The following is a 25,730-nucleotide window of genomic DNA, read 5'->3' on the forward strand; positions in this document are numbered from 1 at the left end:
TCTAGTTTCAGTTTTTTTCAGGCAGATAATCACTTTTCACAGCAACATTTGTTGAAGAGGCTGTCTTTTCTCCATTGTATGTTTTTTGCACCTTTGTCAAAAATAAGGTGGGCATAGCAGTATGGATTCATATCCAGGTCCTCTATTCTGTTCCATTGGTCTTCATGTCTGTTTTTGTGCCAGTACCATGCTGTTTTTATTGCTATGGCTCTGTAATATAGTTTGAAGTTGGGTATTGTGATACCTCCAGCATCGCTCTTTTTGCTGTGTATTGCCTTTGCTATTTGTGGTCTCTTGTGTTTCCAAATGAACTTTAGGGTAGATTTTTCGATCTCTGTGATGAAAGTCATTGGGATTTTGATGGGAATTGCATTAAACATGCAGATTACTTTTGGTAGTATAGCCATTTTTACTATGTTGATTCTACCAATCCATGAGCACAGAAGATCTTTCCACCTTCTATAGTCTTCCTTGATCTCTTTCTTCAGGGGTTTGTAGTTCTCCTTGTAGAGGTCATTCATACCCTTTGTTATGTTTATCCCTAGTTATTTGATTTTTTTGAGGCTGTTGTAAATGGAATTGTTTTCATATATTCTTTATCAATTTGTTTGTTGTTGGTGTATAGAAAAGTAATATTTTTGTAAGTTGATTTTGTATCCTGCCACCTTGCTTTAGCTGTTTATTGTGGCTAGGAGTTTTGAGGTAGAGTGTTTTAGGTCTTTAAGATATAAGATCATATTATCTGTAAATAGGGATATTTTGACAGTTTCTTTACCTATTTGTAATCCTTTTATTTCTTCTTCTTGCCTAATTGCTCTGAGTAGGAATTCCAGGACTATGTTGAATAGGAGTGGGGATAGTGGGCACCCTTGTCTCGTTCTTGATGTTAGGGGAAATGATTTCAGTTTTTCTCCATTAAGCATGATGTTGGCTGTAGGTTTGTCATATATAGCCTTTACAATGTTCAGGTACATTCCTTCTATTTCTAGTTTTCTTAGAGCTTTTATCATGATGTGTTGTTTTATCTTATTGAAGGTTTTTTTCTGCATCTATTGAGATGATCAAGTGGTTTTTTGTCTTTGCTTCGATTGATGTTCTGTATTACATTTATATATTTGCACATGTTGAACCACCCCCACATCCCTAGGATGAAGCCAACTTGGTCATGGTGAATAATCTTTCTGATATGTTGTTGGATTCGGTTTGCCATTATTTTATTGAGGATTTTTGCGTCAATGTTCATTAAGGAGATTGGCCTATAGTTCTCCTTTTTGGAGGTGTCTTTGCCTGGTTTTGGGATAAGTGTAATACTGGCTTCATAAAATGTGTTCGGCAGTTTTCCTTCCCTTTCTATTTCGTGGAACAGTTTAAGGAGGGTTGGTATCAGTTCTTCTTTAGAATACTGATAGAATTCAGTAGAGAATCCATCAGGTCCTGGACTTTTCTTTTTTGGGAGACTCTTTATTGCTGCTTCAATGTCATTTTGGGTTATAGATCTATTCAGGTGATTAATACCCTCGTGGTTCAATTTTGGATGGTCATAAGTATCTAGAAATCTGTCCATTTCTTCAAGATTTTCAAATTTATTAGAATATAGGTTCTCAAAGTAGTCTCTGATGATTTCCTGGATTGCCGTGGTGTTTGTTGTTATCTCCCCTTTTGCATTTCTTATTTTACTAATTTGGGTTTTTTTCTCTCCTCATTTTATTCAGGTTTGCCAGGGGTCTGTCAATCTTGTTTATTTTTTCAAAGAATTAGCTTTTTGTTTGTTTCATTGATTCTTTGTAACTTTTTTGTTTGTTTCTATTTCATTAATTTTGACCCATATTTTTATTATTTCTCTCCTTCTGCTTGTTTTGGGGTTTGCTTATTCTTGTTTTTCAAGGAGTTTGAGATGTAGCATTAGGTCATTGATTTGCACTCTTTCTGTCCTTTTAACATATGCACTCATGGCTATAAACTTTCCTGTTAGGACTGCCTTTGCTGTGTCCCATAGGTTCTGGTAGGTCATGTTTTCATTTTCATTAACTTCCAGGAAACTTTTAATTTCCTCTTTTATTTCATCAATGATCCATTGAGCAATGTGCTGTTCAGCTTCCAGTTGTTTACATGTTTTCTGTTGTTTTTGTTGTTGAGTTCTAGTTTTAATGCATTGTGATCATATAGAATGCAGGGGATCATTTCTATTTTCTTATATTTGCCGAGGCTTGCTTTGTGCCCTAAGATATGATAAATTTGGAGAAAGTTCCATGGGCTGCTGAGAAGAGTGGGGAAAGGGGGCATCCCTGTCTTATTCCTGACTTTAGCAGGAATGGTTTCAGTTGTTCTTCATTTAGTGTAATGTTAGCTAAAGGTTTGTCATATGTACCTTTTATTATGTTGAGGAAGATTTTTCTATTCCTAGTTTCCTCATAGGTTTTATCATGAAAGTGTGCACATTCTATAAAAGGCTTTTTCTGCATCTATTAGGAGGATCATGTGGTTTTTGTCCTTGCTTCTGTTTATGTGCTGTATTATATTTATAGATTTACATATGTTACACTATCCTTGCACCCCTGGAATGAAACCGCTTTGGTCATGTTGTATGATATTGTCTGTTGAATTCTGTTTGCCAGTATTTTGTTAAGAATCTTTGCATCCATATTCATTAAATATATTGGTATATAATTCTCTGTTTGGTTGTATCTTTATTTGGTTTTTGAATGAGTGTAATGCTGGCTTCACAGAACGAGTTTGGTAGTGTTCCTTCCTTTTCTGTTTCCTGGAAACATTTGAGGAGTATTGATATTTGTTCTTCTTTAAAGGTTTAGTAAAATTTGGCTGTGAATCAATCAGGTCCTGGGCTTCAATCTCATTGCTTGTAATAGGTCTACTTAGGTGGTTAATATCTTCTTGGTTCAATTTTGGTTAGTTATACACACCTAGAAATTTATCCATTTCATCTAGATTTTCCAGTTTGCTTTAATGTAAGTTTTGAAAGTATTCTCTCTCCAAGTTTCATTAGTATTTACATTTATGTCCCCTTTTTCAACTTTGATTTTATTAATTTTGGTCTTTTCCCTCCTCTGTTTTGTCATGTTGGCAAAGGGTTTGTGGATTTTATTAATCTTTTCAAAGAACCAATTTTTTGTTTCATTGATTCTTTGTATAGTTTTTTGATCTTTATCTCATTGATGTCAGCACTGATCTTTATTTTTTCTCTTTGTCTGCTAGTTTTGGGTTTGGTTTGTTGTTGTTTTTCTAGAAGCTTATGGTGCATTATTAGGTTGTTTATTTTATAAATATCTGTTTCTTTATTTTAGGCACTTATAGCTATAAACTTTCCTCTTAGCATGGACATTGCTGTGTCCCACAGATTCTGGTAGATTGTATTTTCATTTTTTTAACCCAATTAGCTCTTCTATGTCTTTTGATTGGGGCATTGAAGCCATTGACATATAGTCTTGAGAGGTGTGTGGTATTTCTAGTCATTTTTATTTCCCTGTTGTTTACTTTTTACCTATTACTTGTTTACTGGTCTGCTTGGTCAAAAAGGTTTATTCTTTCTTGCATCTTCCTGTCTCACTCGAGTTTCTTCTTCTATGTGTATGAATCCTTTAAGTATTTTCTGCAGTACTGGCTGGATAATCATGAATTCACTTAGTTTTTTCTTGTTGTGGAAGGTTTTAATTTCTCCTTCAATTAAGAAGGATAGTTTTGCTGGACAGACTAGTCTAGGTTGGCATTTGCTTTCTTTCACAACCTGAATTATGTCTTTTGATGACCTACTTGTGTTTAGAGTTTGTGTTGAAAAATATGCTGTGATTCTTATGTTTTGCCTTTATATGTGACTTGTCTTTTCTCTTTGGCAGCTTTTGGTATTCTTTCTTTGTTCCGTTTGTTGAGTGTTTTGATTATGATATGTCTGAGGGTGTTTCTATTTTGGTCCCAACTGTTTGATGTTCTGTAAGCTTCCTGCACCTGAATGACCCTCTCTTTCTTGAGGTTGGGGATGTTTTCAGCTATTATTTTATTGAATAAGGTATCTATGCCTTTAGTTTGTATCTTTTTTCCTTTTTCTATGCCTGTGAGTCATAAGTTTGGTCTTTTCATGGGTTGCAGATGTCTTGCATGTTCTATTCATATTTTGCTGTTTGATCTAATTCCTCTACTTTGTCTTCTGTTTCTCATACTCTATTTTTCACTTGTTCCACTCTGTTCACCAGGTCTTCATTTGAGATTTGTATTTGGGATATTGAGCTGTTTATTTCAGATTGATTATTTTTCAGGATTTCCACCTCTTTATTGATTTCCTCTTTCATATCCTGCATGGTCTACTTAATTTCATTCATCTATTTATTTGTATTCTCTTTGAACTCACTTAGTTGTTTATTCATATCCTCCTTGAGATCAGACACTGGCTTTTGTGTGTCTTCTTTAAGCTCATTAACCATTCTTGTTATTATATTTGGCATTCAATATTTGATATTTCCTCCTCTTCTCAGTTGTTTAGATCCTTAGTAGTAGAATTGGCTTTTGAGGAAGAGATGTTGCCTTGTTGTTTCATGTTTTTGTGCTGAGATTTATGTATCTGGGGTTGTTTTTGGTCTTGGGTTCCAATCCCTTATGCCCCTGTGGTTGGAGTTTTATGGAGGATTGTGAAAGACTGGACAGTGGTTGAGCTCTGATTTCTTTTCTTGTCTCTTGATGGTTAGGTAGAGGCTTGATTGTATTCCCTTATGCTTCTTATTCTTGGGTTCTGGATTCTACCTCCTGTTCCACTTAAGGCAAGGAGGCTTGCTAATAAAGCTGCTACAGTTGTTAAACTGCTACCTTGAAATTACAGTCATCCCTCATGAGAATCAGTTATTGCTGTTGGAAGACAGATGTATCTTCATAGTCCTGAAAAGCTAAAGGTTGTAAAGGTTGTGATGGGAAGGAACAGAGGGAAAGCTCTACTGGGTTGTATGAGGTAAGAAGTTCATGTAGCAAGAAGTGATGGTAACTTGGGTATTAGATGGGGATGATTTAAGAAGGGGATGTGATGAAGAGTGTCAGTAAATGTTAAAATGGGTGAGAATGGGGAGATAGCAATAGAGGAAGTTGAACAGATGGACAAACAAATATGGACACAAGAAAACTGCAAACTTGACCTGAGAGTCAGATTAACCACTAATATTATTGATAGTGATGGGGGATCGTCAGTGAGTGAACAGTAAAAGGGGAAATTAAGAGCTTGGTTGTTGTGAGGTGGAAAGTGTGAGTAGGGGAGGGTGATAGAAAGGGGGAGAAGAAGTGGTTTATGGTTAAAGACTGAAATGCAGGTTGCGGAGCCCTCCTGTGATGATGGTCCAGAGTAGGAAGTGTAGAGGATAGGACTTGAGAGAAAATTGGGAGGTAAAATATGGAGCAGCTATTGGAGTACACAGTACAAGAAGATATAAGTAAACAAATATAAAATCTACAGCACAGCCTTAATAGCAACAAACACAAATTATACATTAAAAGATTGCAAACTTTCTAATGCTCTTTAGAGAAACACTTGAGACCAATTCTTTCAGTCCACTATATGGAAGTCTAATCGGATACCTGGCTTTGGAGTGATGTCTGTTGATGAGGAAGAGGTAGTGTTTGGCGATCTAAGCTGGGTCTCTTTTCAATTTGCTAGTCTCATACCAAAACTTGCTGCAACTTTCCCCTCTCCTGGCTCCCCAGAACTTACAGTCTATACCTATACTCAGCAGCAGGCTTTTGCCAGATGACCTCAGTGACAAAGTACTCCAGTGTCAGTAGTTCTTTGGAGGCTTTTGGTGCCAATGGACCTGTGTTCACAAAGCCCAGAGAAGGGCTTTGTTCTAAGGCAGCCTCATGGAACACATCAGCTTTTTCTTGTGGGGTTCCAGCAACTTTGCTCAGGGAGAGGGATGCTGGAAACCTTAAACTGTTCACCATGTAAGGTTCTTGTGATGCTTATTACTGCTTTCCTCCCCTCAGTGAAGGTGCTGGTGCTCCTGCTCTGTGAGGAAGGAGTGAGGACTCTCAGGCAGGCATGGTGGGAGCACTGAACCTCTGTGTGCAGTGGGGAAGCAGGTCCTTGGCACCTGCAGAGTAGCAGATTATCGCTTTCCTCCCTGAAGTGGAGGAGCTGGTACTCTTGCTCTGTGAGGAGGTAGTGGGGACTCTTAGGCGGGTGTGGTGGGGAGTGCTGGACCTCTGTGTGAGGTGGGGAAGCAGGCCTTCTGGCACCCAGCAGAGTAGCATGGAGGCTGGAAGTCTGCTTGCAAGTGGCAGTGGGTTTCCAAGCACTGCCAGGTGCTCATGGCCAACAAAGCCATCAGATGTGTGCCTTCTGGGGCTTGCTTGTGGGTGAGGGAAGCAGACTGGTGCTGAGAAGCACAGCATTGCAGGCGAACTGCTGCAGGATACTAGAACAAAGCCTGTGGGTGTGTGCCTTCTGGCACCAGTGGGGCAGTAGGGCTACTGCCTGCTTGTGCAGAGGCTTGAATTTCCCAGTGTTTCAGGGTGTGGGGTGGTGGGTTGTGGAGCAGGGGAGCTCAGAGCTTCTGAGGGGGAGAGTGGAACATACTGGCAGAGTGCAGCAGAGTGAATTGGAGCCACAGAGACTTCAGGGGCAGGGGATTAAGAGTGCTCTTCTGTGAGTCATTTTTTTTTTTATGTAGTTAGTTGCTTCTCTCTTTGTGAGTTTGAAGAGAGTTCTGCTTCTCGCCGGTTATGGGACTTCGTGGGGATCCTTTGAGGACCTAGTGTCTTCCCTGGGATTTAAGGATGACACAATCTGCCATCTTGCTGCCCATCCCCCTAATCTCCATATTTAAATTGTATATATGTGACAATTTGTTTTAGTCATAATTCCTCTTAATAATTCTACATTTTAGTTTTATATTAAGGAAATAATGGATTACACAACATAGGTAATATATTGGCCTATTCTAAATTTGTCTAGATATTTATTTTTAGAAATTCATTGTCCATTAGCACCCATTTCTTTTGTTTGGAAAACTCTCTTTAACATTTCTTGCAGAGCAGGTCTTACAATCCATGACTCATCTATGCTTTTGTTTTTCTAGGAAAGTTTCTCTCCTTCACTTTTGAAAGACATTTTTGTTGGATTTAGTTTTCTTGAAATATTCTTTTTTCTTATAGTAGTCTGAATACTTCATCCTACTGTATACTGGCCTTCAATGTCTCTGCTTTAAAGTCTGGTGCCAGGCGCAATGGGTGACTATTAAATGTCCTTGATTCTTCTCTCTTGCTGGTTTGAGAATTCTTTTTCTTTGAGAGTTTGATAACAATATGTTCATGGGTAGTAATGTTGGATTGGATCTGTTTGGTGATCTTTAACCTTCCTGAACCTTCCAGTATACTTATATCTCCCTCCAGATTTGGAAATTTTTCACTAATTTCCTTAAATAGATTTTCTAACCCTATATCATTTTCAAACTTCTATTGAACTCCAATGACACTTAGATTTACTTTTTGGATGTTATCCCATATATCTTAATTTCTCTTCACTGCCTCTTATTTTTTCTTTCCTCTATGTATTTTCAACTAGCGAATGTGTTCATTTCTTGATGCCATCACCTGCAGGATAGACTCTAACCTGTGGTTTTGGAGAGATAATAAACATTCAGATCATGGGAAGGTCTTTTTTCTAAATTTAGTCCCATTGGGCGGTTAGAGCTGAATTTTCAGAGGATGCATATATACATTCCACAGCAAGTTTAAAACATCTATATTCTCCTGAAACCCTTGATTCTCTTAAGGAATAACCATTTACTTATAGCTATATACAGCACACTGGTAAGTATATCTGTATAATTATCTGCTGTTTTAGTGGTTTTGGTACAGGAAGAGTTTGGCTTCATGTGGCTTGCTGGACTTGTGAATCACTTTTCTAAAGCCTTTAAAATCAACAAAGTTCACATCTCATCCCCAGACACCATTTTTCAGTCAAGACTTGGATTTGACTCTTTCATTGTAGAGTTGGAAGACAGTTACATTGGTTCATCAGCCCCAGAACAGTAATGAAATCTTTCTCATGACTTAAAACTATAAATCAAAGAAGAGCTTATTGTTGTTTTCCTCCTTATGACTACAACCCGTGTAGAAAGAATTATCTTTATAATGGGAGACATAGGTGACCTGCCACCAACACATTCAAAGGTGTAAGGACAACTTTGCTTTAGGCATTTGGGTGCCTAATCCTCTGACCTCCATTCAGTCATGGAGAATCTGTAAGAGTGCAAAGGAATTGGATATATAGACAGGCTACTAGATTTTAAGTCATGATTCTGCCATGCTTCCAACAGTTCTTTCTTGTATCTTCTCCTAAATTTATTTGCTGACTTGATAAGAAGACTCAATTTGATCAGGAAACATCCCATAAAAATTACTATCTTCAATAAATGACTGATTTATTCACACCCTAATGCCATTTTGGGTTAGAGATGCATAGTGCTTTAGCATTATTCAGAATCCAACTTAAGTAAGAATGAAACACAGATTGGAAATAATCCCATTGAGTAACTAGATAAATGAACTCTGATATACAGGAACTAAATATTCTTGTCAATATGTCACACAGGAGATATCAAGTGCCTTTAATAAAATTATTGAATTCTTTCTACAAATTTTTAGGAAATCATGGTACATGAATATTTCATAATTATATTTGTTTTTTAAATTTATTTTGCTTATATATAACATTAAATTTTCCATTTAAATATTTCAAGAATACAGTTAAGTGGTGTTGACTACATTAAAAATGTTATGCAATCATCATTGATATCACTTTCCAAAAAGTTTTCATTATCTGAAAACAATAGCTGGGTGATCATTAGCAACATCAAATCTAATTTCCATTTCTATGAATGTATCTATTTTAGATATTTCATGTAAATAGAATTATACAATTTTAGTCCTTTTGTATCTGATTATTGCACTGGTCATATTTTCAAGGTTTATCTATGTGTCAGCATGTGTCAAAACCTAATTTCTTTTTTATCAATGAATAACATTACATTACATGTATATATTACATTTTGTTTAGCAGTCATCTGTTGGTGAATTCTGAGATGTTTCCACCTTTATAATTTTGTGAAAGATGCTGTGATAAACACTGGAATATTAGTATATATTTATATATATTTTAAATATATTACATATATACACAAGAATGAATGTTTTCATTTTTAAAGGTACAGCCACAGTGCACACACAACCTTACTTTTGCGCTATACAACCCAGGCTGGCCCCAAACTCATGATCCCTACATCAGCCTCCTGAGTGCTGGAATTAGAGATGTGCACTAACATGCCCACCTACCACTTTATATTACTACCAGAGATGTATGGACATTCCAATTTTCTCCATCCTTGCCAACACGTATTTCCTTTGTGTCATTATAGTATAGCCATCCATGTAAGTGTGAAATAGAATTTCATTGCAATATTCATTTGCATATTCTTAATGACTAATGAGGCTGATCATCTTTTATTGTATTAATTGCCATCTTGTATAGTTTCTTCAGAAAAATATTTCTACAAAGGCTGGGGCACGGCTCACATAGTAGGCTGCCTGCCTAGCAGCACAAGGCCCTGAGTTCAAACCCCAATACCACAAAAAAAGAAAGAAAAAAATTTAACTATCTGAAGGAAATTAAGCCAACATAGAATAGAGACAGTGGCATACCAATGTTTACCACAATACTATTCAGAGTAGCCAAAATATGGAATCAGCTCACCAACAAATGAATGGATAAAGAAAAATGTGAGGAGGGATTCCAAGATGGTGACTAGAGGGAGGAAGCAAAAAGCATGCTTCCTAAAGTAAACTCTTGGAGAGACACTGGAGATATACCTGGCAGGAAAATCCACCAAGAAGAGGCAAAACTCTGACACCTCCACACCCCCAGCCTGTGCTTAGCATCCCCCCACCACATTAAATGGAGAAACCAGGAGGGCTCCCGCACCACCAGATGCCAGCTCCTACCCTGCTTGGGAGACCAATAAAGCAGCATGTGGTACTCCCTGGAACAAATCAGCATAGCCCGCTAGACAGACTCACCCCACTCTGGGAAAAAAGAAAAAAAACCTGAATAATAAGCAAGTTTTTTTGAAAACGAAAAAGACACATAACAAAGAGGGCAGGGCACCCTGAGCTCCGCAGAGTTGGGGAAGGGCATTCCCTCACGGAAAATGTAAATAAACAAGCCAGCAAGAGAAGGCAGGAGTGGCAACCCCCACCCAGCAACCTTGGAGCAGGGAAAGCTTGTAACTGGCTGTTGTGAGGAAAGCTTCACCGGAGGGGTGGAGAGGCACTCCCCCAAGTGAACTGTAAATAAACAAGCTGGCCAGAGAAGGCAGGTGTGGTGCCACCTCCCCCAGTGTGCTTGGAGAGGAGAAGGCGTCCAACAGTGGCTTAAGTGTGGCACGGTCCACTGGGGGGGGGCACCTCCCCACGTGAACACTAAATTAAAAAGGACCGCAATTGCAACAGGCAGGTAGGGCTGTATACTGGAGAAAACAAAAGGATGAAGCGTTTAGCAGAACTCTAAAAAACAAAGCCTGTGGCGCTATGTGAGTGTAAAGCTCATTTCTGAGATTTGTAATAAATAAAGCCTGCAGCAGCAGCTGGCTGACAGTAGGTGGCAGGTGAGCTGCAGCCTCAGATGGACATACACAAAGCTGTCTCCAGACTCCATTTGTTTTTTCCTTTGATGAGACTGAAACTGTATTGCATTTGAACTTGGGATTTTTTTTCACCCTAGGTGAGACAACAACAGAACTACTACTCAGACACCAACACCAGGAATGGATGCTGAAGGACTAGCACTAAATCTATTAAGACTGAAGCTTTATTGTATTTGAACTTGGGAAATTTTATTATTTTTAATTTAATTTAATTTAGTATTATTATTATTATTATTATCCTCTCTATGTCTTTCTAATGCTTGTTTAGCTTATTGTTGATTACTACACTATCTCTCTCTGTTTATTTCTTCAGCTCTGGTTTTTGTTTATTTTTTTCCCTTTTTCTTTACCACCTTTGCTTGCCCTCTCCTCTCACCCATTCCAGATATCATCATCGTTAATATCATAAGCTAGAAAATACTGAATTACACACAGTACAGGGACAGTAACAGTAGCAAGGGCAATGATGGGAAGATGGAAAAAAGAGGGAAACCATTTTACCCCCAATAATAAATTAGTACAGGAACCAGAAGGAAATGAAGGAAACAGATGCCCAGATAAAGACTCCAACAAAACAAAGATTAACTATGCCACAGAATCCAATGAAGCCCACAAGAACAATCTGAAAGAAGAAATCCTACAAGTAATCAATGAGAATTTTATAGAGATGATACTGGATATGCTCAACCAAAATGTGCAGGAGACACTCAAGAAATTCCAAGACAACAAAAATAGAGAATTTGAGAAAGCACAAGAACAAACAAAAGAAACTATAGAAGCACTGTATAAACACCAAAGTGAAACAAAGAACATGATAAATAAAGAGATAAATGAACTCAGGATGAAAATAAAAAATATTAAAGAGGAAGCAACTCAGGATATGCAAAACCTCAGAAAAAATAACGAAACAGAAATGTAAAACAAAATGGAAGGCCAATCTAGCAGACTAGAACAAACAGAAGACAGAATCTCAGAACTCAAAGATGAAATGGTAATTAAAGGAAAAACCAAAGAACTATTAGTTAAAAAACTCCAGACCTGTGAAAAGAAAATGCAAGAATTTACTGACTTCATCAAAAGACCAAACCTTAGAATCATGGGCATTAAAGAAGGAGAAGAGGTGCAAGCAAAAGGAATGCATAATATATTCAACAAAATAATAACAGAAAATATCCCAAATCTAGAGAAAACTATGCCCATACAGGTATAGGAAGCCTCCAGAACACTGAACAGACCTGATCAAAATACAACTACCCCAGACATATTATCATTAAAACAACAAGCACAGAGTAGAGAGAAAGAATATTGAAGACTGTAAGAAAGAAAAAACAAATTCCTTACAAAGGTAAACCCATCAAAATCACAGCAGACTTCTCAACAGAAGCATTAAAAGCAAGAAGAGCATGGGGTGAGGTCTTCCAGGCACTGAATGAAAATAACTTCAACTCTTGGATACTCTACCCAGCAAAACTATCATTCAAAATAGATGGAGCAATAAAAGTCTTCCACAATAACCAGAAACTAAAACAATATATGACCACAAAGCCAACACTGCAAAAGATTCTTCAAGGGATTCTGCACACAGAAAGTGAAACCCAACATAACCATGAAAGGGCAAGCAGTACCAAACTACAGGAAAAGAAAAAACAAGAAAGTAGAGAGTAACATTGATTTAGCTACACACAATTAAACCCGCAAACAACTAACACAACTAAATGAAAGGAATCACCACATACCTATCAGTACTAACACTTAACGTTAACAGACTTAACTCCCCCATCAAAAGGCACCATTTGACAAACTGGATTAAAAAGATGATCCAACAATTTGTTGCTTACAGGAGACCATCTCATTGATAGAAATAAGTATAGGCTTAGGATGAAAAGTTGGAAGAAGATTTACCAAGTCAATGGCCCTCGAAAACAGGCAGGAGTAGCAATACTTATCTTGGACAAAGTAGACTTCAAACCTACATTGATCAAATGAGATAAAAAAGGACATTCCATACTAATAAAAGGGGAAATACACCAAAAGGAAATAATAATTATCAACTTATATTCACCCAATGTCAATGCACCCAATTTCATCAAACATACCCTGAAGGACCTAAAAGCATTTATTAACTCCAACACAGTAGTAGGGGGAGACTTTAACACACCACTACCATCAATAGATAGGTCATCCATACAAAAAATCAATAAAGAAATCCTATCTGAAACATACCACAGATCAAATGGACCTAGTTGATGTCTACAGAACATTTCATCCAACTTCTACACAATATACATTTTTCTCAGCAGCCCACAGTACCTTCCCCAAAATAGATATCTTAGGGCACAAAGCAAGCCTCAGCAAATATAAGAAAATAGAAATTAAGCCATGCATTCTATCAGATCACAATGCATCAAAACTAGAACTCAACAACAAAAATAAAGACAAAAAAACATGCAAACAGAACAGCTGGAAACTGAAAAACTCATTGCTTAATGAGCAATGGGTCATTGATAAAATAAGAGAGGAAATTAAAAGGTTCTAAAAGTAGATCTATGTTTATCACCCTATACCGGTATGAACTCAAAATGGACTGAGGACCTTAATATCAGACCTCAAACTCTAAAGTTGGTACAAGAAAGAGTAGGAAATACTTTGGAACTAACAGGTATAGGCAAGGACCTTCTCAATGGAACCCCAGCAGCTCAGCAACTAAGAGATAGCATAGACAAATAAGACTTCATAAAACTAAAAAGCTTCTGCTCAACAAAAGAAATGGTCTGTAAACTTAAAAGACCACACACAGAGTGGGAGAAAATATTTGCCAGCTACACATCAGACAAAGGACGATGACCAGAATATATAGGGAACTCAAAAAATTAAACTCACCCAAAATTAATGAACCAACAAAGAAATAGGCAAGTGAACTAAACAGAACTTTCTCAAAAGAAGAAATTCAAATGGCCAAAAACACATGCAAAAATGTTCACCATCTTTAGCCATTAAGGAAATGCAAATCAAAATGACACTAAGATTCCACCTCACCCCTGTTAGAATAGCCATCATTAGAAACACCAACAACAGGTGTTGGTGAGGATATGGCGGAAAAGGAACCCTTAAACACTGCTGGTGGGAATGCAAACTAGTATAACCACATTGGAAAAAAATTTTGAGGCTTCTTAAAAATCTAAACATAGATCTACCATATTATCCAGCAATACCACTCTTGTGAATATACCCAAAGGAATGTGACACAGGTTACTCCAAAGGCACTTGCACACCCATGTTTATTGCAGCGCTATTCACAATAGCCAAGTTATGGAAATAGCCAAGATGCCCCACTATTGATGAATGGATTAAGAAAATGTGGTATTTATACGCAATGGAATACTCCTCTGCCATGAAGAAGAATGAAATCTTATCATTTGCAGGTAAATGGATGGAACTGGAGAATATCGTCCTGAGCCAGGTTAGCCAGGCCCAGAAGACCAAAAGTTGTATGTTCTCCCTCATGTACAGACTTTAGATAAAGGGCAAACACAGCAAGGGGATTGGACTTTGATCACATGATGTGGAGAGAGCACACAAGGAAGGTATGAGGATAGGCAAGAATTCCCCCCAAAAAAACCAAGATACCATTTGATGTCCTCAATGCAAAGGACTAATGCAGAAACTTTAATGTGACAGAGGCCAATAGGAGCAGGGGACCAGGAACTAGAGAAAAGGTTAGTTCAAGAAGAATTAATTTAGAATGTAACACATATGTACAGCAAAGCAATGGAAGTAAACTCCCTATATAGCTATCCTTATCTCAACTAGCAAAAATCCTTGGTTCTTCCTATTATTGCTTATACTCTCTCTTCAACAAAATTAGAGATAAGGGCAAAATAGTTTCTGCCTGGTAGCGAGGGTGTAGGAGTGAGATGGAGGAGGTGGGGGAAAGGGAGGGGGCATAGGGAAGGGGGGAGAAATGACCCAAACATTGTAATCACATATGAATAAAAGAAATAAAAAGTGAAATGTGAAATATATACACTGGATGAACTGGAGATCATCATGTTGAATGAGATAACCCAAGCTCATATGCAGGATATAGACATAGTAATAGTAATAATAGTACAATTCTTTATTGTCTGAGCAAAGACCTTGGTTTTAATCCTTCATGTTCTTTATTCTGAGTGATGTAGTGTACTAATGATGGTTTCCATTGTATTTTTTATTTGATTTATTGTTTTTCATTTCTAGCATTTCCTATTTTTCCCAGAATCTCAATCACTTGCTGAGATTTATGTTGCTGACCTTTACATCTAGGTATTGAATTGACTTCATTCATCTGTTTGACTCCTCTTTGAGGTTATTGATCATTTTAAAAGCTAATCTTTTGAATTATTCTTTTGGCATTTCAAACATTTCATTATCTTAGGATTCAGTTATTGAGCAGTTATGGGCTTTTAGAAGAGTCATATTGCCTTGCTTTTTCATATTTCTTGTGTTTGGAGGTTGTAATTTGCATGTATGGGATGGATACATCTTCTTGTTTTTTTCTGGGGACTTCTCATAAGGATTCAATCCACATTCCACTCAGATAGGAAGAACAAACCACTGTAACAGCAGCAACACTGCTCAGGCTGGTGGGGTATGCTAGCTGAGGTCCAAGCCAGTCATAGGTCACTTTTCACCTTCAGAGCATCATTCACTTTAGTAGCTTCATTTCTTTGCATACTCAGAGCCACTTATCACTCCAATTAACCTTGCAATCTGTGTACTGGGCAGCCTTACTCTTGCTCCAGAGACCCCCAATTTGTGTACCCCAGCTATCTTTCAAGCCTATGGGAGACCCCAAGTGCATAAGAGATTCAGGGGAGCAAACAACCATGAGAAATACACTGGAGGGGGGAAACCTAGGGAATTCAGCACTCTGCCTGTGGGTCTCAGAGCTTTCAGATCCCACCCAACTGTTTGACCTTGTCTGATAGCTCTCAATCCTGTCTGGCAGCAAACAAAACTCAGTAGGGAGGCAGCCCCAAAGTCCATGCAATCCACTGACCATGGAGTTGTACTCAGAACACTCAGTCTCTTCAGTGATCCATTGGCAATGTGGATTTCTCCCCACCACAGACAGCAGAACCATCAACCACTACACCTTTCAGAGCCAAAGCTACACACTACCCCAGCTTCTGAGTAGTCCACACTCAATGCTATCCCTCCATGTTTGCCTCTCATACTTGTGTCCACCCAAATACTGGGAGCGTATCCCCAGGCTCCCTAATTTGCAATTGTTCCTTGATTGATTTTGAGTATTCTACTCTAACATTATGTCCTCCCTGAAGATGGCTCCTGACTATAGCTTTTCAAGACACAGGGGGCAACAGAACGAATTTCTTCTCAAATGCTAGTCTACTATGTAAAGGGGTAACTGTCACATCAAACTACTTCACTGGATTTAATACTTGTAAGAACTGTGGGCTTACCTTGTAACTAGGACTGCTTTTTTGTTTTCACCCAGACCTCCTGGCTTACTTTGCTGCTGTAGCCTCAGTTTTAACCACAGTGTGATATTTCAAAATATGCATACAGTACACACTAATCATACAAGCTCTATTTTTCTTCCCTACTTCCCACACACTTCCCAACCTATATCAATCAATTCTACATGTAGGTTGACTTTTCTTGGTTTCCCCATGCAGTACTTCTCCTTACATATCTGCTTTATTTCACTTAATATAATATTCTTCAATTCCATCTATTTGGCTACAAATGACAGGACTTCATTGTTCTAAAAGGCTGTGTATATTGTATACATCTACCAAATTTTCTTTATCCATTCACCTATTAAGTGGTAACTACAATGATACAAGATCTTAGTATTTGTGAGAGTGCTACAGTACACATGGGCATGCAGGTGTCTCTTTGGCACGCTGATTCAATTTCCTTGAATGTATACCAAGAAGTTAGATAGCTGGATCAAATGCTAGACCTGTTTTCAGTTTTCTTTTTCCTTTTATTTTATTGTCTTACATTCACTTATATTTGTATACATTGTTTGTGCCACCTCTCTCCCACCACCACCCCAAACCCCTGCTTCCAGACAGAACCTGTTCTGCCCTCTTCTTCTCTGATTTTATTGAAGAGAAAACATAAGAGATAATAAGAAAGACATAGTGTTTTTGATAATTTGGTATAAAGATAGCTACACAGAGAGATTCCTAGCATCGCTTCCATGCACTTGTGTATTGCAACCCACATTGGTTCATCTCTACCAGACCTCCTCATTACTTCTTGATCCCCTTCTCATAGTGGCCTTTGCTAATTTAAGATTACTTTATTTGCTCCTCAACGGGGAGCACATCAACCACATTCAAGTTTTAGGTTTTCTTTCCTTTCATTATTCCTCCCATGCACATTCTCCCCTTAGTGTGTGACCCATGTCCAATAATATTACTGCATTTGTTTTAGGTCTATAATCTGCATATGAGGGAGAACATGCGATTTTTTTTTCTTCTTAGCCTGGCTAACTTTGCTTAATATGATGTTCTCTAGTTCCATCCATTTACTTACAAATGATAAAATTTCATTGTTCTTTTTGGCTGAGTAAAATTCCATTATGTATAAATGCCACATTTTCATGATCCATTCATCAGTTGTGGGGCATCTTGGCTGTTTCCATAACTTGGCTATTGTGAATAGTGCTGCAATAAACATGGGTATGCAGATGCCTCTGGAGTAACCTGAGTCACAATCCTTTGGGAATATCCCTAGGAGTGGTATTGCTGGATCATATGGCAGATCTATGTTTAGTTTTTTAAGGAGCCTCAATATTGTTTTCCATAGTGGTTGTACTAGTTTACATTCCCACCAGCATTGTATGAGGGTTCCTTTTTCCCCGAATCCTTGCCAGCATTTGTTTGTGGTGGTGTCTTTCATGATAGCCATTGTAGCAGGGGGAGGTGGAATCTTAATGTGGTTCTGTTTTTTGGCCATTTGGATTTCTTCCTTAGAAAAAATTCTGGTTAGTTCACTTGCCCATTTCTTTATTGGTTCATTGACTTTTGGGAGTTTGGTTTTTTGAGCTCTCTGTATATGCTGGTTATCTGTTCTGATATTTTTTGATAATTTTGTCGATGTATAGCTAGCAAATATTTTCTCTCACTCTGTGGAAGCTCTCTTCAATTTATAGACCATTACGTCTGTTGTGCAGAAGATTTTAATTTCATGTAGTCCTATTTGCCCATTCTTTCTCTTAGATGCTGGGCTGACTGAGGAAGTCCTTGCTTATTCCTATTGTTTCCAGGGTATTCCCTGCTCTTTCCTGTACTAACATCAGGGTTTCAGGTCTGACCCACTTTGAGCTGATACTAGTACAGGGTGACAGGCATGGACCTAGTTTCAGTTTTCTGTGGACAGATAACCACTTTCCCCAGCACCATTTGTTGAAGAGGCTGTCTTTTCTCCATCATATGTTTTTAGTGTTTTTGCCAAAAATAAGGTGGACATAGCTGCATGGATTCATATCTGTGTCCTCTATTCTGTTCCACTGGTCTTCATATCTGTTTTTGTGCCATTACCATGCTGTTTTTATTGTCATAGCTCTGTAGTATAGTTTGAAGTTGGCTATTGTGATACCTCCAGCGTTGCTCTTTTTGCTCAGTATTGACTGGGTTATTTGTGGTCTTTTGTGTTTCCAAGTGAACTTTAGGGTAGACTTTTCAACCTCTGCCATTGGGTTTTTGATGGGAATTGTTTTGAACATGTAGACTGTTTTTGTTTTACTATGTTGATTCTACCAATCCATGAGCATGGGAGATCTTTCCATCTTCTGTGGTCTTCCTCAATCTTTTTTTTCAGAGGTTTGTAGTTCTCCTTGAAGAGGCCACTTACATCCTTTGTTAAGTTTGCTCCTAAGTAGTTGATTTTTTTAAAGGCTATTGTAAATGGAATTGTTTTCCTGTATTCTTTTTCAACATGTTCATTGTTGGTGTAGAGAAAGGCTACTATTTTGGTAGGTTGATTGTGTATCCTGCTACATTGCTGAAGCTGTTTATGGTGTCTAGAAGTTTTTAGGTGGAGTTTTTTTGGGTCTTTGAGGTCTGAAAAATGGGGATATTCTGACCTATTTGCATTCCTTTTATTTCTTCTTCTTGCCTTATTGCTATGGCTAGGAATTGCAGGATTATGTTGAATAAGAGTGGGGAGAGTGGGGGCACCCTTATTTCATTCCTGAGTTTAGGGGGAATGGGTTCAGTCTTTCCCCATTAAGTATGATGTTGGCTATAGGTTTGTCATATATAGCCTTTATAATGTTGAGGTACATTCCTCCTATTCTTAGTTTTCTTAGAGCTTTTATCATGAAGTAGTGTTGAATCTTATCGAAGCCTTTTTCTGCAGCTATTGAGATGATCATGTGGTTTTTGGCCTTGCTTCTATTTATGTGCTTTATTACATTTATTGATTTGCATATGTTGAACCATTCCTGCATCCCTGGATGAAGCTGACTTGGTGGTGGTGGTGAATGACTTTTCTGATATGTTGCTGGATTTGGTTTGCCATTATTTTTTGAGGATTTTTGCATTGATGTTCATTAAGGAGATTGGCCTATAGTTCTCCTTTTTAGATGTGTCCTTGTCTGGTTTGGGAGGAGTGTAATACTGTCTTCATAGAATGATTTGGGCAGTGTTCCTTCCCTTTCTATTTCATGGAAAATTTAAGGAGAGTTGGTATTAGTTCTTCTTGAAGGTCTGGTAGAATTAAGCTGAGAATCTGTCAGGTCCTGGACTTTTCTTTTTTGGGAGACTCTTTATTGCTGCTTCAATTTCATTATGTGTTATAGATCTGTTTAGGTGGTTAATATCCTCTTGGTTCAGTTTTGGATGGTCATAAGTATCTAGAAATTTGTCCATATCTTCAATGTTTTCCAATATATTGGAATATCAGTTCTCAAAGTAGTCTTTGATGTTTCCCTGGATTTCCATGGTGTTTGTTGTTTTCTCCCCCTTTTCATTTCTGGTTTTACTAATTTGGGTTTTTTCCCTCCTCATTTTAGTCACATTTGCCAGGGGTTTGTCAATCTTGTTTCAAATAACCATCTTTTTGTTCCATTGATTATTTGTATGGTTTTCTTGGTCTCTATTTCATGAACTTAGGTCCTTATTCAGCTTCTAATTATTTGCATTTTTTCTGGTGTTCTTTTTGTTGTTGAGTTCTAGGTTTAACACATTGTGATCACATAGAATGCAGGGAGTTATTTCTATTTTTTTTATATTTGTTGAGGCTTGCTTTGTTTCCTAAGATATGATCTATTGTGGAGAAAGTTCCATGGGCTGCTGAGAAGAATGTTTATTGTGTTGTTGCTGGATGAAAATTTCTATAGATATCAATTAGGTCCATTTGATTAATTGTGTCATTTATTTCTAGCATTTCTTTGTTGATTTTTTTGTTCAGATGTCCTATCTATCTATTGGTGATAGAGGGGTATTAAAGTTTTCCACTAGCACTGTGTTGGACTCTATATGTGCTTTTAAGTCCTTTAGTGTATGTTTGGTGAAATTGGGTGCACTGACATTGGGTGCATGTAGGCTGATAATTGTTATTTCCTTTTGATGTACTGCACCTTTTATTAGTATGAAGTGTCCTTCTTTACCTCGTTTGACCAATGTAAGTTTGTAGTCTCCTTTGTCTAATATAAGTATTGCTACTCCTGCCTGTTTTAGGGGGCCATTGGCTTGGTAAATCTTTTTCCAACCTTTCACCCTAAGCCAGTGTTTATTTTTGTCAATAAGGTAGGTCTCTTGTAAACAACAGATTGTTGGATCTTTCTTTTTAATCCAGTTTGCCAAATGGTGTCTTTTGATGGAGGAGTTGAGTCTGTTAACATTCAAAGTTAATATTGATAGGTACGTGGTGATTCCTGCCATTAAGTTGTTTTTGTTGTTGAAGGATTTGAGTGTGTGTAGTCAAATCAATGCTACCCTCTGATTGCTTGTTTTTTCTTCTCCTGTCATTTGATGCTTCCCATCTTCTCATGGATTTGTTTGCTTTCATCTTCTATGTGCAGAATTCCTTGGAGAATCTTCTACAGTGGTGGCTTGGTGGTCATATACTCTTAGTTTCTATTTATTATGAAAGATTTTTATTGCTCCATCAATTTTGAATGATAGTTTTGCTGAGCAGAGTATCCTAGGATTGAAATTATTTTCATTCAGTGCCTGAAAAACCTCACTCCAATCCCTTCTTGCTTTTAAGGTTTCTGTTGAGCAATCTGCTGTTATTTTGATGGGTTTACCTTTATATGTTATTTGTTTTTTTCTCTCTCACAGCATTCAATATTTTTTCTCTGTTCTCTGTGCTGTTTTGATGATGATATGCAGTGGGGAGGTTTTATTTTGGTCAAGTCTATTTGGTGTCCTGGAGGCTTCCTGTACCTGAATGGGCAAGACTTTCTCTAGATTTGGGAAATTTTCTTTTATTATTTTATTGTATATATTATGTATCCCTTTGGTTTGCACCTCTTCTCCTTCTTCAATGCCCATAATTCTCAGGTTTGGTCTTTAGAGGGAGTCTCTGAGTTCTTGCATATTTCTTTCACAGCTCTTGAGGTTTTTGACTAAGATTTCTTCTGTTTTTTCTTTCTTTAATTCCTATTTTATCTTAGAGCTCTGAAATTCTGTCTTCCCCTTGTTCTATTCTGCTGGAGTGGCCTTCCACTGTGTTTTTTGTTTGACTATAGGGACTTTAAATTTTCAGGATTTGTGTTTGAGTCTTTCTTCTGAGGTTTTCCAAATCTGTGATCAACTCCTCGTTTATAATTTGTGTTTCTCTTCAATTCATGTATCTCTCTTTTTATTGTGTCCTTTGTTTCACTTTGGTGTTTATTGAGGTCCTCTCTAAGTTCCTTTATTTGTTTCTGTGTCATCTCATGTTCTTTGTTTTCAGTTTCTCGAAATTTCTTGAATCTATCTTGTACATTCTGGTTGACCATGTCTAATATCTTCTTCAAGAATTTCTCAGAGATTTCTTCCCAGATTTCCTGTTTGAGGGTTTTTTTGTGGGCATTGCTGAGTTCCATAGTTCCATTTATCATTGTTTTTCTGAAGTTAGGGACTGGGTATCCATTTTCTTCATTTCCCACTGAATTCTGTATTGAATTATTTTTGAGGAGAGTGGTTTCCATCCTTTCTTCTTCTTCCCATTACTCCACTTGGTGCTGTGCCATTATATTTTTTGTATACTAGTTGGTGGATTTGATTGCCTGACTTCTTTCCTTGATTTAATTTTTGTGTTGTGGCTTTCTTGGTTGTTAGCTCTGTTGATGTGCTTTATCTGACCCTGTTCTGTTTCTTCTGCAGTTTCACACAGTCATGTTTGGAGCCAGCTGTTGGGGAGAAATGGCATCATCCAGCATGGCATATGGAGGCCTTCCATGGGCTAGGGGTCCAGGATGTCATAGGGTTTGATTCTGATTGAAGCTCTGTCTTCTGCTTGTTGGGACAAGAATGAAAAGAAAAGAGAGAGGGGGAAAAAAAGAAAGAAAACAGAAGTGCCTAGGGTCATTTTTCCCAGGCTGGAGCTGGACACGTCTTGCTGGCTGTGCTGGGCCGAATTTTCATGGCTGTTAGGTGCAATTAAAGGCTAATTTAATGGTCAGTCTTTGAAGTTTATCTGCACCTAATGTGGTGGTGATTATTATTTTGGTTAGGAGTAATCAGAATTACCCATGTGGCTCCAGTGTCTCAAGGATGTTACTGAAGTCACGGAGCTTAGGAGATCTGATCCTTCACCTTAGCTGCCATCTTTTTTCTCCTTCAGTTTTCTGACTAATCTGTGTACTGTACTCTATAATGGTTGAACTAATTTACATTCCAACAACTTTATATGAGAGTTCTTTTTCTTGCACATTCTCACCAGCATATTTTATAATAGCCACTCTAAATGGGGTGAGATTGCATTTTACAATTTTGATTTGCATTTTTGATGGTTAGTGATATTCTTGGGGTTTTGTTTTTCATTAGCATATAATAGTTGCATAGGAGGATATATTGTGATACTTACATATGTGCTTACAATATATCTTAATTAAATTCACCCCCTTCCGTCATTCTCCATCATCCCACATAACCACCTTCTTAAAACAATTTCCACCAGTTTCATTATTCTATGCTCATACATGAATATAAAATACATCCACCATAATTCCCCTCTTTCACCTTTTCCTTATGCCATCCACTCTCCCACTGGTAACCACACCCAGAAAGGACCTGTTTTACGTTCTGTCCTTCATTATTTTAGAATGTATATTAATAGTCCAAAGGGTTTCAGAGCTAGATATAGATTTGCAATTTGTTCCTTTATTGTTATGCTGGGTGGGGGTATATTGTGGCATTTACATTTACAAAGCTTCTTATAATGTATCAAATATATCATATTTGAATTCACTGCCTTCACTGCTCTCCTTCATCCCTTCTCCACCTGATTCTTGGAACAGTTTCAACAGGTATCGTTTTTGCATTTACATAAATCTGTACACATTATTTGCAGTGTATTTATCCTCCTACCCCTTTTCCCCAGCACCTTCCCCCTCCCACAGGTAAATATTGTGCTTTAATCAGTTTAACCCCCTCAGTACTTATTCTTATTCTATCACCATGCTCCCTTATTATTCAATAGTTACAGTGTATTACCTTCATACAAAGATGGAATCTTTCAATATTTTTCACTATCTAATATTCACTTTCTTTCTGCTGCTTCCTGTAGAGCCTTCAGAAAGACCTACTAATACAATCTTGGTCTCTATCTATTTATGGTCATATGTGTACTTATGTGTATATTTCTTATAGTTGTAACTTCCACATGTGTGGGAAAACATGTGACCTTTGACCTTTGAGCTTGGATTACTCACTTAACATGATGTTCTCCAGTGCCATCCATTTACCTCAAATGACATAATTTCATTCATCTTTATAGCTGAATAATGCTCCATTGTGCTCATCTACCACATTTTTGTAATCCATTTATCAGTGGTGGGGCATCTGGCCTGTTTCCAAAGCTTGGCTATTGTGAATAGTGCTGCAACAAATATCAGTGTGTAAGTGAGTTTATCGTATCTTGGCACACATTCCTTCACATATATAGTTGAATCCTATGATAGTTCTATTTTTAGTTTTTTGACAAACCTCTTTTGTAGTGCAGATTTGGTGGACATGAACCACTTTAGCTTATCTTTGTCTGGGAAAGTCCTTATTTCTCCATCATGATTGATCTATAGCTTTGCTGGTTATAGTGTTCTTGGTTGGCAGGTATTCTCTCATGGAACTTGGATGGAATTATATTGCTCCATGCTTTCTTTGCTTTTAGAGTTTATGCTGAGAAGTTTGAAGTGATTCTTATGTGTTTCAGTTTGTATGCAATCTGGAGTTTTTCTTTTTCTCTACTTTTGGCATTTTAATTATGATGTGTGTTGAGGTTGTTATTTTCTGGTCATGTCTATTTGGAGTTTGAAATGCCTCCTGTACATGGCTGTCTATATCTTCACATAGATTTGCGGAATTTTCTGCTATGATTCCATTGAGTAGGTTTCCTATTCCTTTGAGTTTATATTTCAGCTACTTCTTCCACCCCATGAATTCTTAGGTTTTGATCTTTTGATCATGTCCCAGCATCCTTGTATGTTGTATTCATGTGTATTCATTTTTCTTTGTGATTGTTTGTATGCAATAACTCCTTGATCTTGTCATCCATCTTTGATAGTCTTTCTTCTGTTTGATCTTATCTGCTGATAATACTATCCACTGTGGTTTTTACTAGATTTATTGAGGCTTTCATTTCTAGCATTGCTATTTAGTTATTTTTCATAATTTCTATTTCATTGCTGAATTTCTCTTCTATTATACTAACTTTCTTGTCTAGGTCTTGGATTCACCTAACTTCATTTATCTGTTTATTTGAATGCTCTTTTAGGTCTCTGATCATTTTTAGCAGAAGGTTTCTGCATTCTCTCTCAGACATTTTGGACAATTCACTACCTTTGGATTCAGATGTTGAGTTGTGGTGAGTTTGGAGATAAGCCATTGCCTTGGTTTCTACACTGTGATTTGGTCTAAGTTTCCTTTTACATCCTGAGGTGTGCAAAGAACCTAGTGCAGTTGCAAGGTTAACGATTCGGCAATCAAGTATTTGAATGAGTAAGGAACAATTGGAACCCCTATCTATCTCCCAAGTAATGTTGTATGAGGGCAAAACTCTGACTTCTAAGAGGATGAAGCCAGAGTTGAAAGTTGAAAGATACAAGAATTAGAAATTGAGTATTTGCGGGTTGAGAATAGAGGAAAATGGGATGATAGAAAGAAGGGGAGGAATGGGTAGGAGATAGTAGTATGAAAGAGTTCTATATATTTAAAGCAAGGAAATAGAGAGTGGTTTGTGGAATAGGGTAAAGAAAAACAATTGAAAAAGAAAAACAAGATTCCAACAATGAGAAACCAAGTTTTTTAAAAAAAGAAGAAAACATAAAGAAAGATAAAAAGAAAAAAAGTAGAGAAACAGTCAAACAAAAACATTGGAACAAGGGAAGCAAACAGATTATGAAACAAAGCAAAACAATCAAAAAAGACAAACCAACACACAAGCAAAGCAAAAACAGACAAACAAAGAAAACAAACAAATAAAAGCACTCATATTTCTTGTTGGAGAGAAGTACCTTTGTCCAGGTTAGTCTTTCTTGCTCTGGTTGTTTGGGGAACAGCTTCAGGAGGGCAGAATTGCACCTCTAGCTTAGGGTGTGGCCTCAGAGGAGTATATCCAGGGCAGGTAATTGAAGCTCTCTAGGCCAATTCTCTTAAAGACCTTTGCCCTCAGAGTTGTTTTGAGTCTATGAGGCCACGTAAATAGAGTAATGAGACTGCCTGCTGAAATCTGGAAACATCTGATAGGTGGAGCCACTCTCTCTGTGAATAGGACACAGGTAGCTTGAGAGGGTGGGGCCACCAACCTGTGGGCTTTTTGCTGCTTTTCAGATTGTCCCAGTTAAAACTTCACCCTCTCTCTATTTCTGCATCT

Source organism: Castor canadensis, chromosome X (genome assembly GCF_047511655.1).
Source record: "Castor canadensis chromosome X, mCasCan1.hap1v2, whole genome shotgun sequence".
In the NCBI taxonomy this organism is placed as follows: domain Eukaryota; kingdom Metazoa; phylum Chordata; class Mammalia; order Rodentia; family Castoridae; genus Castor; species Castor canadensis.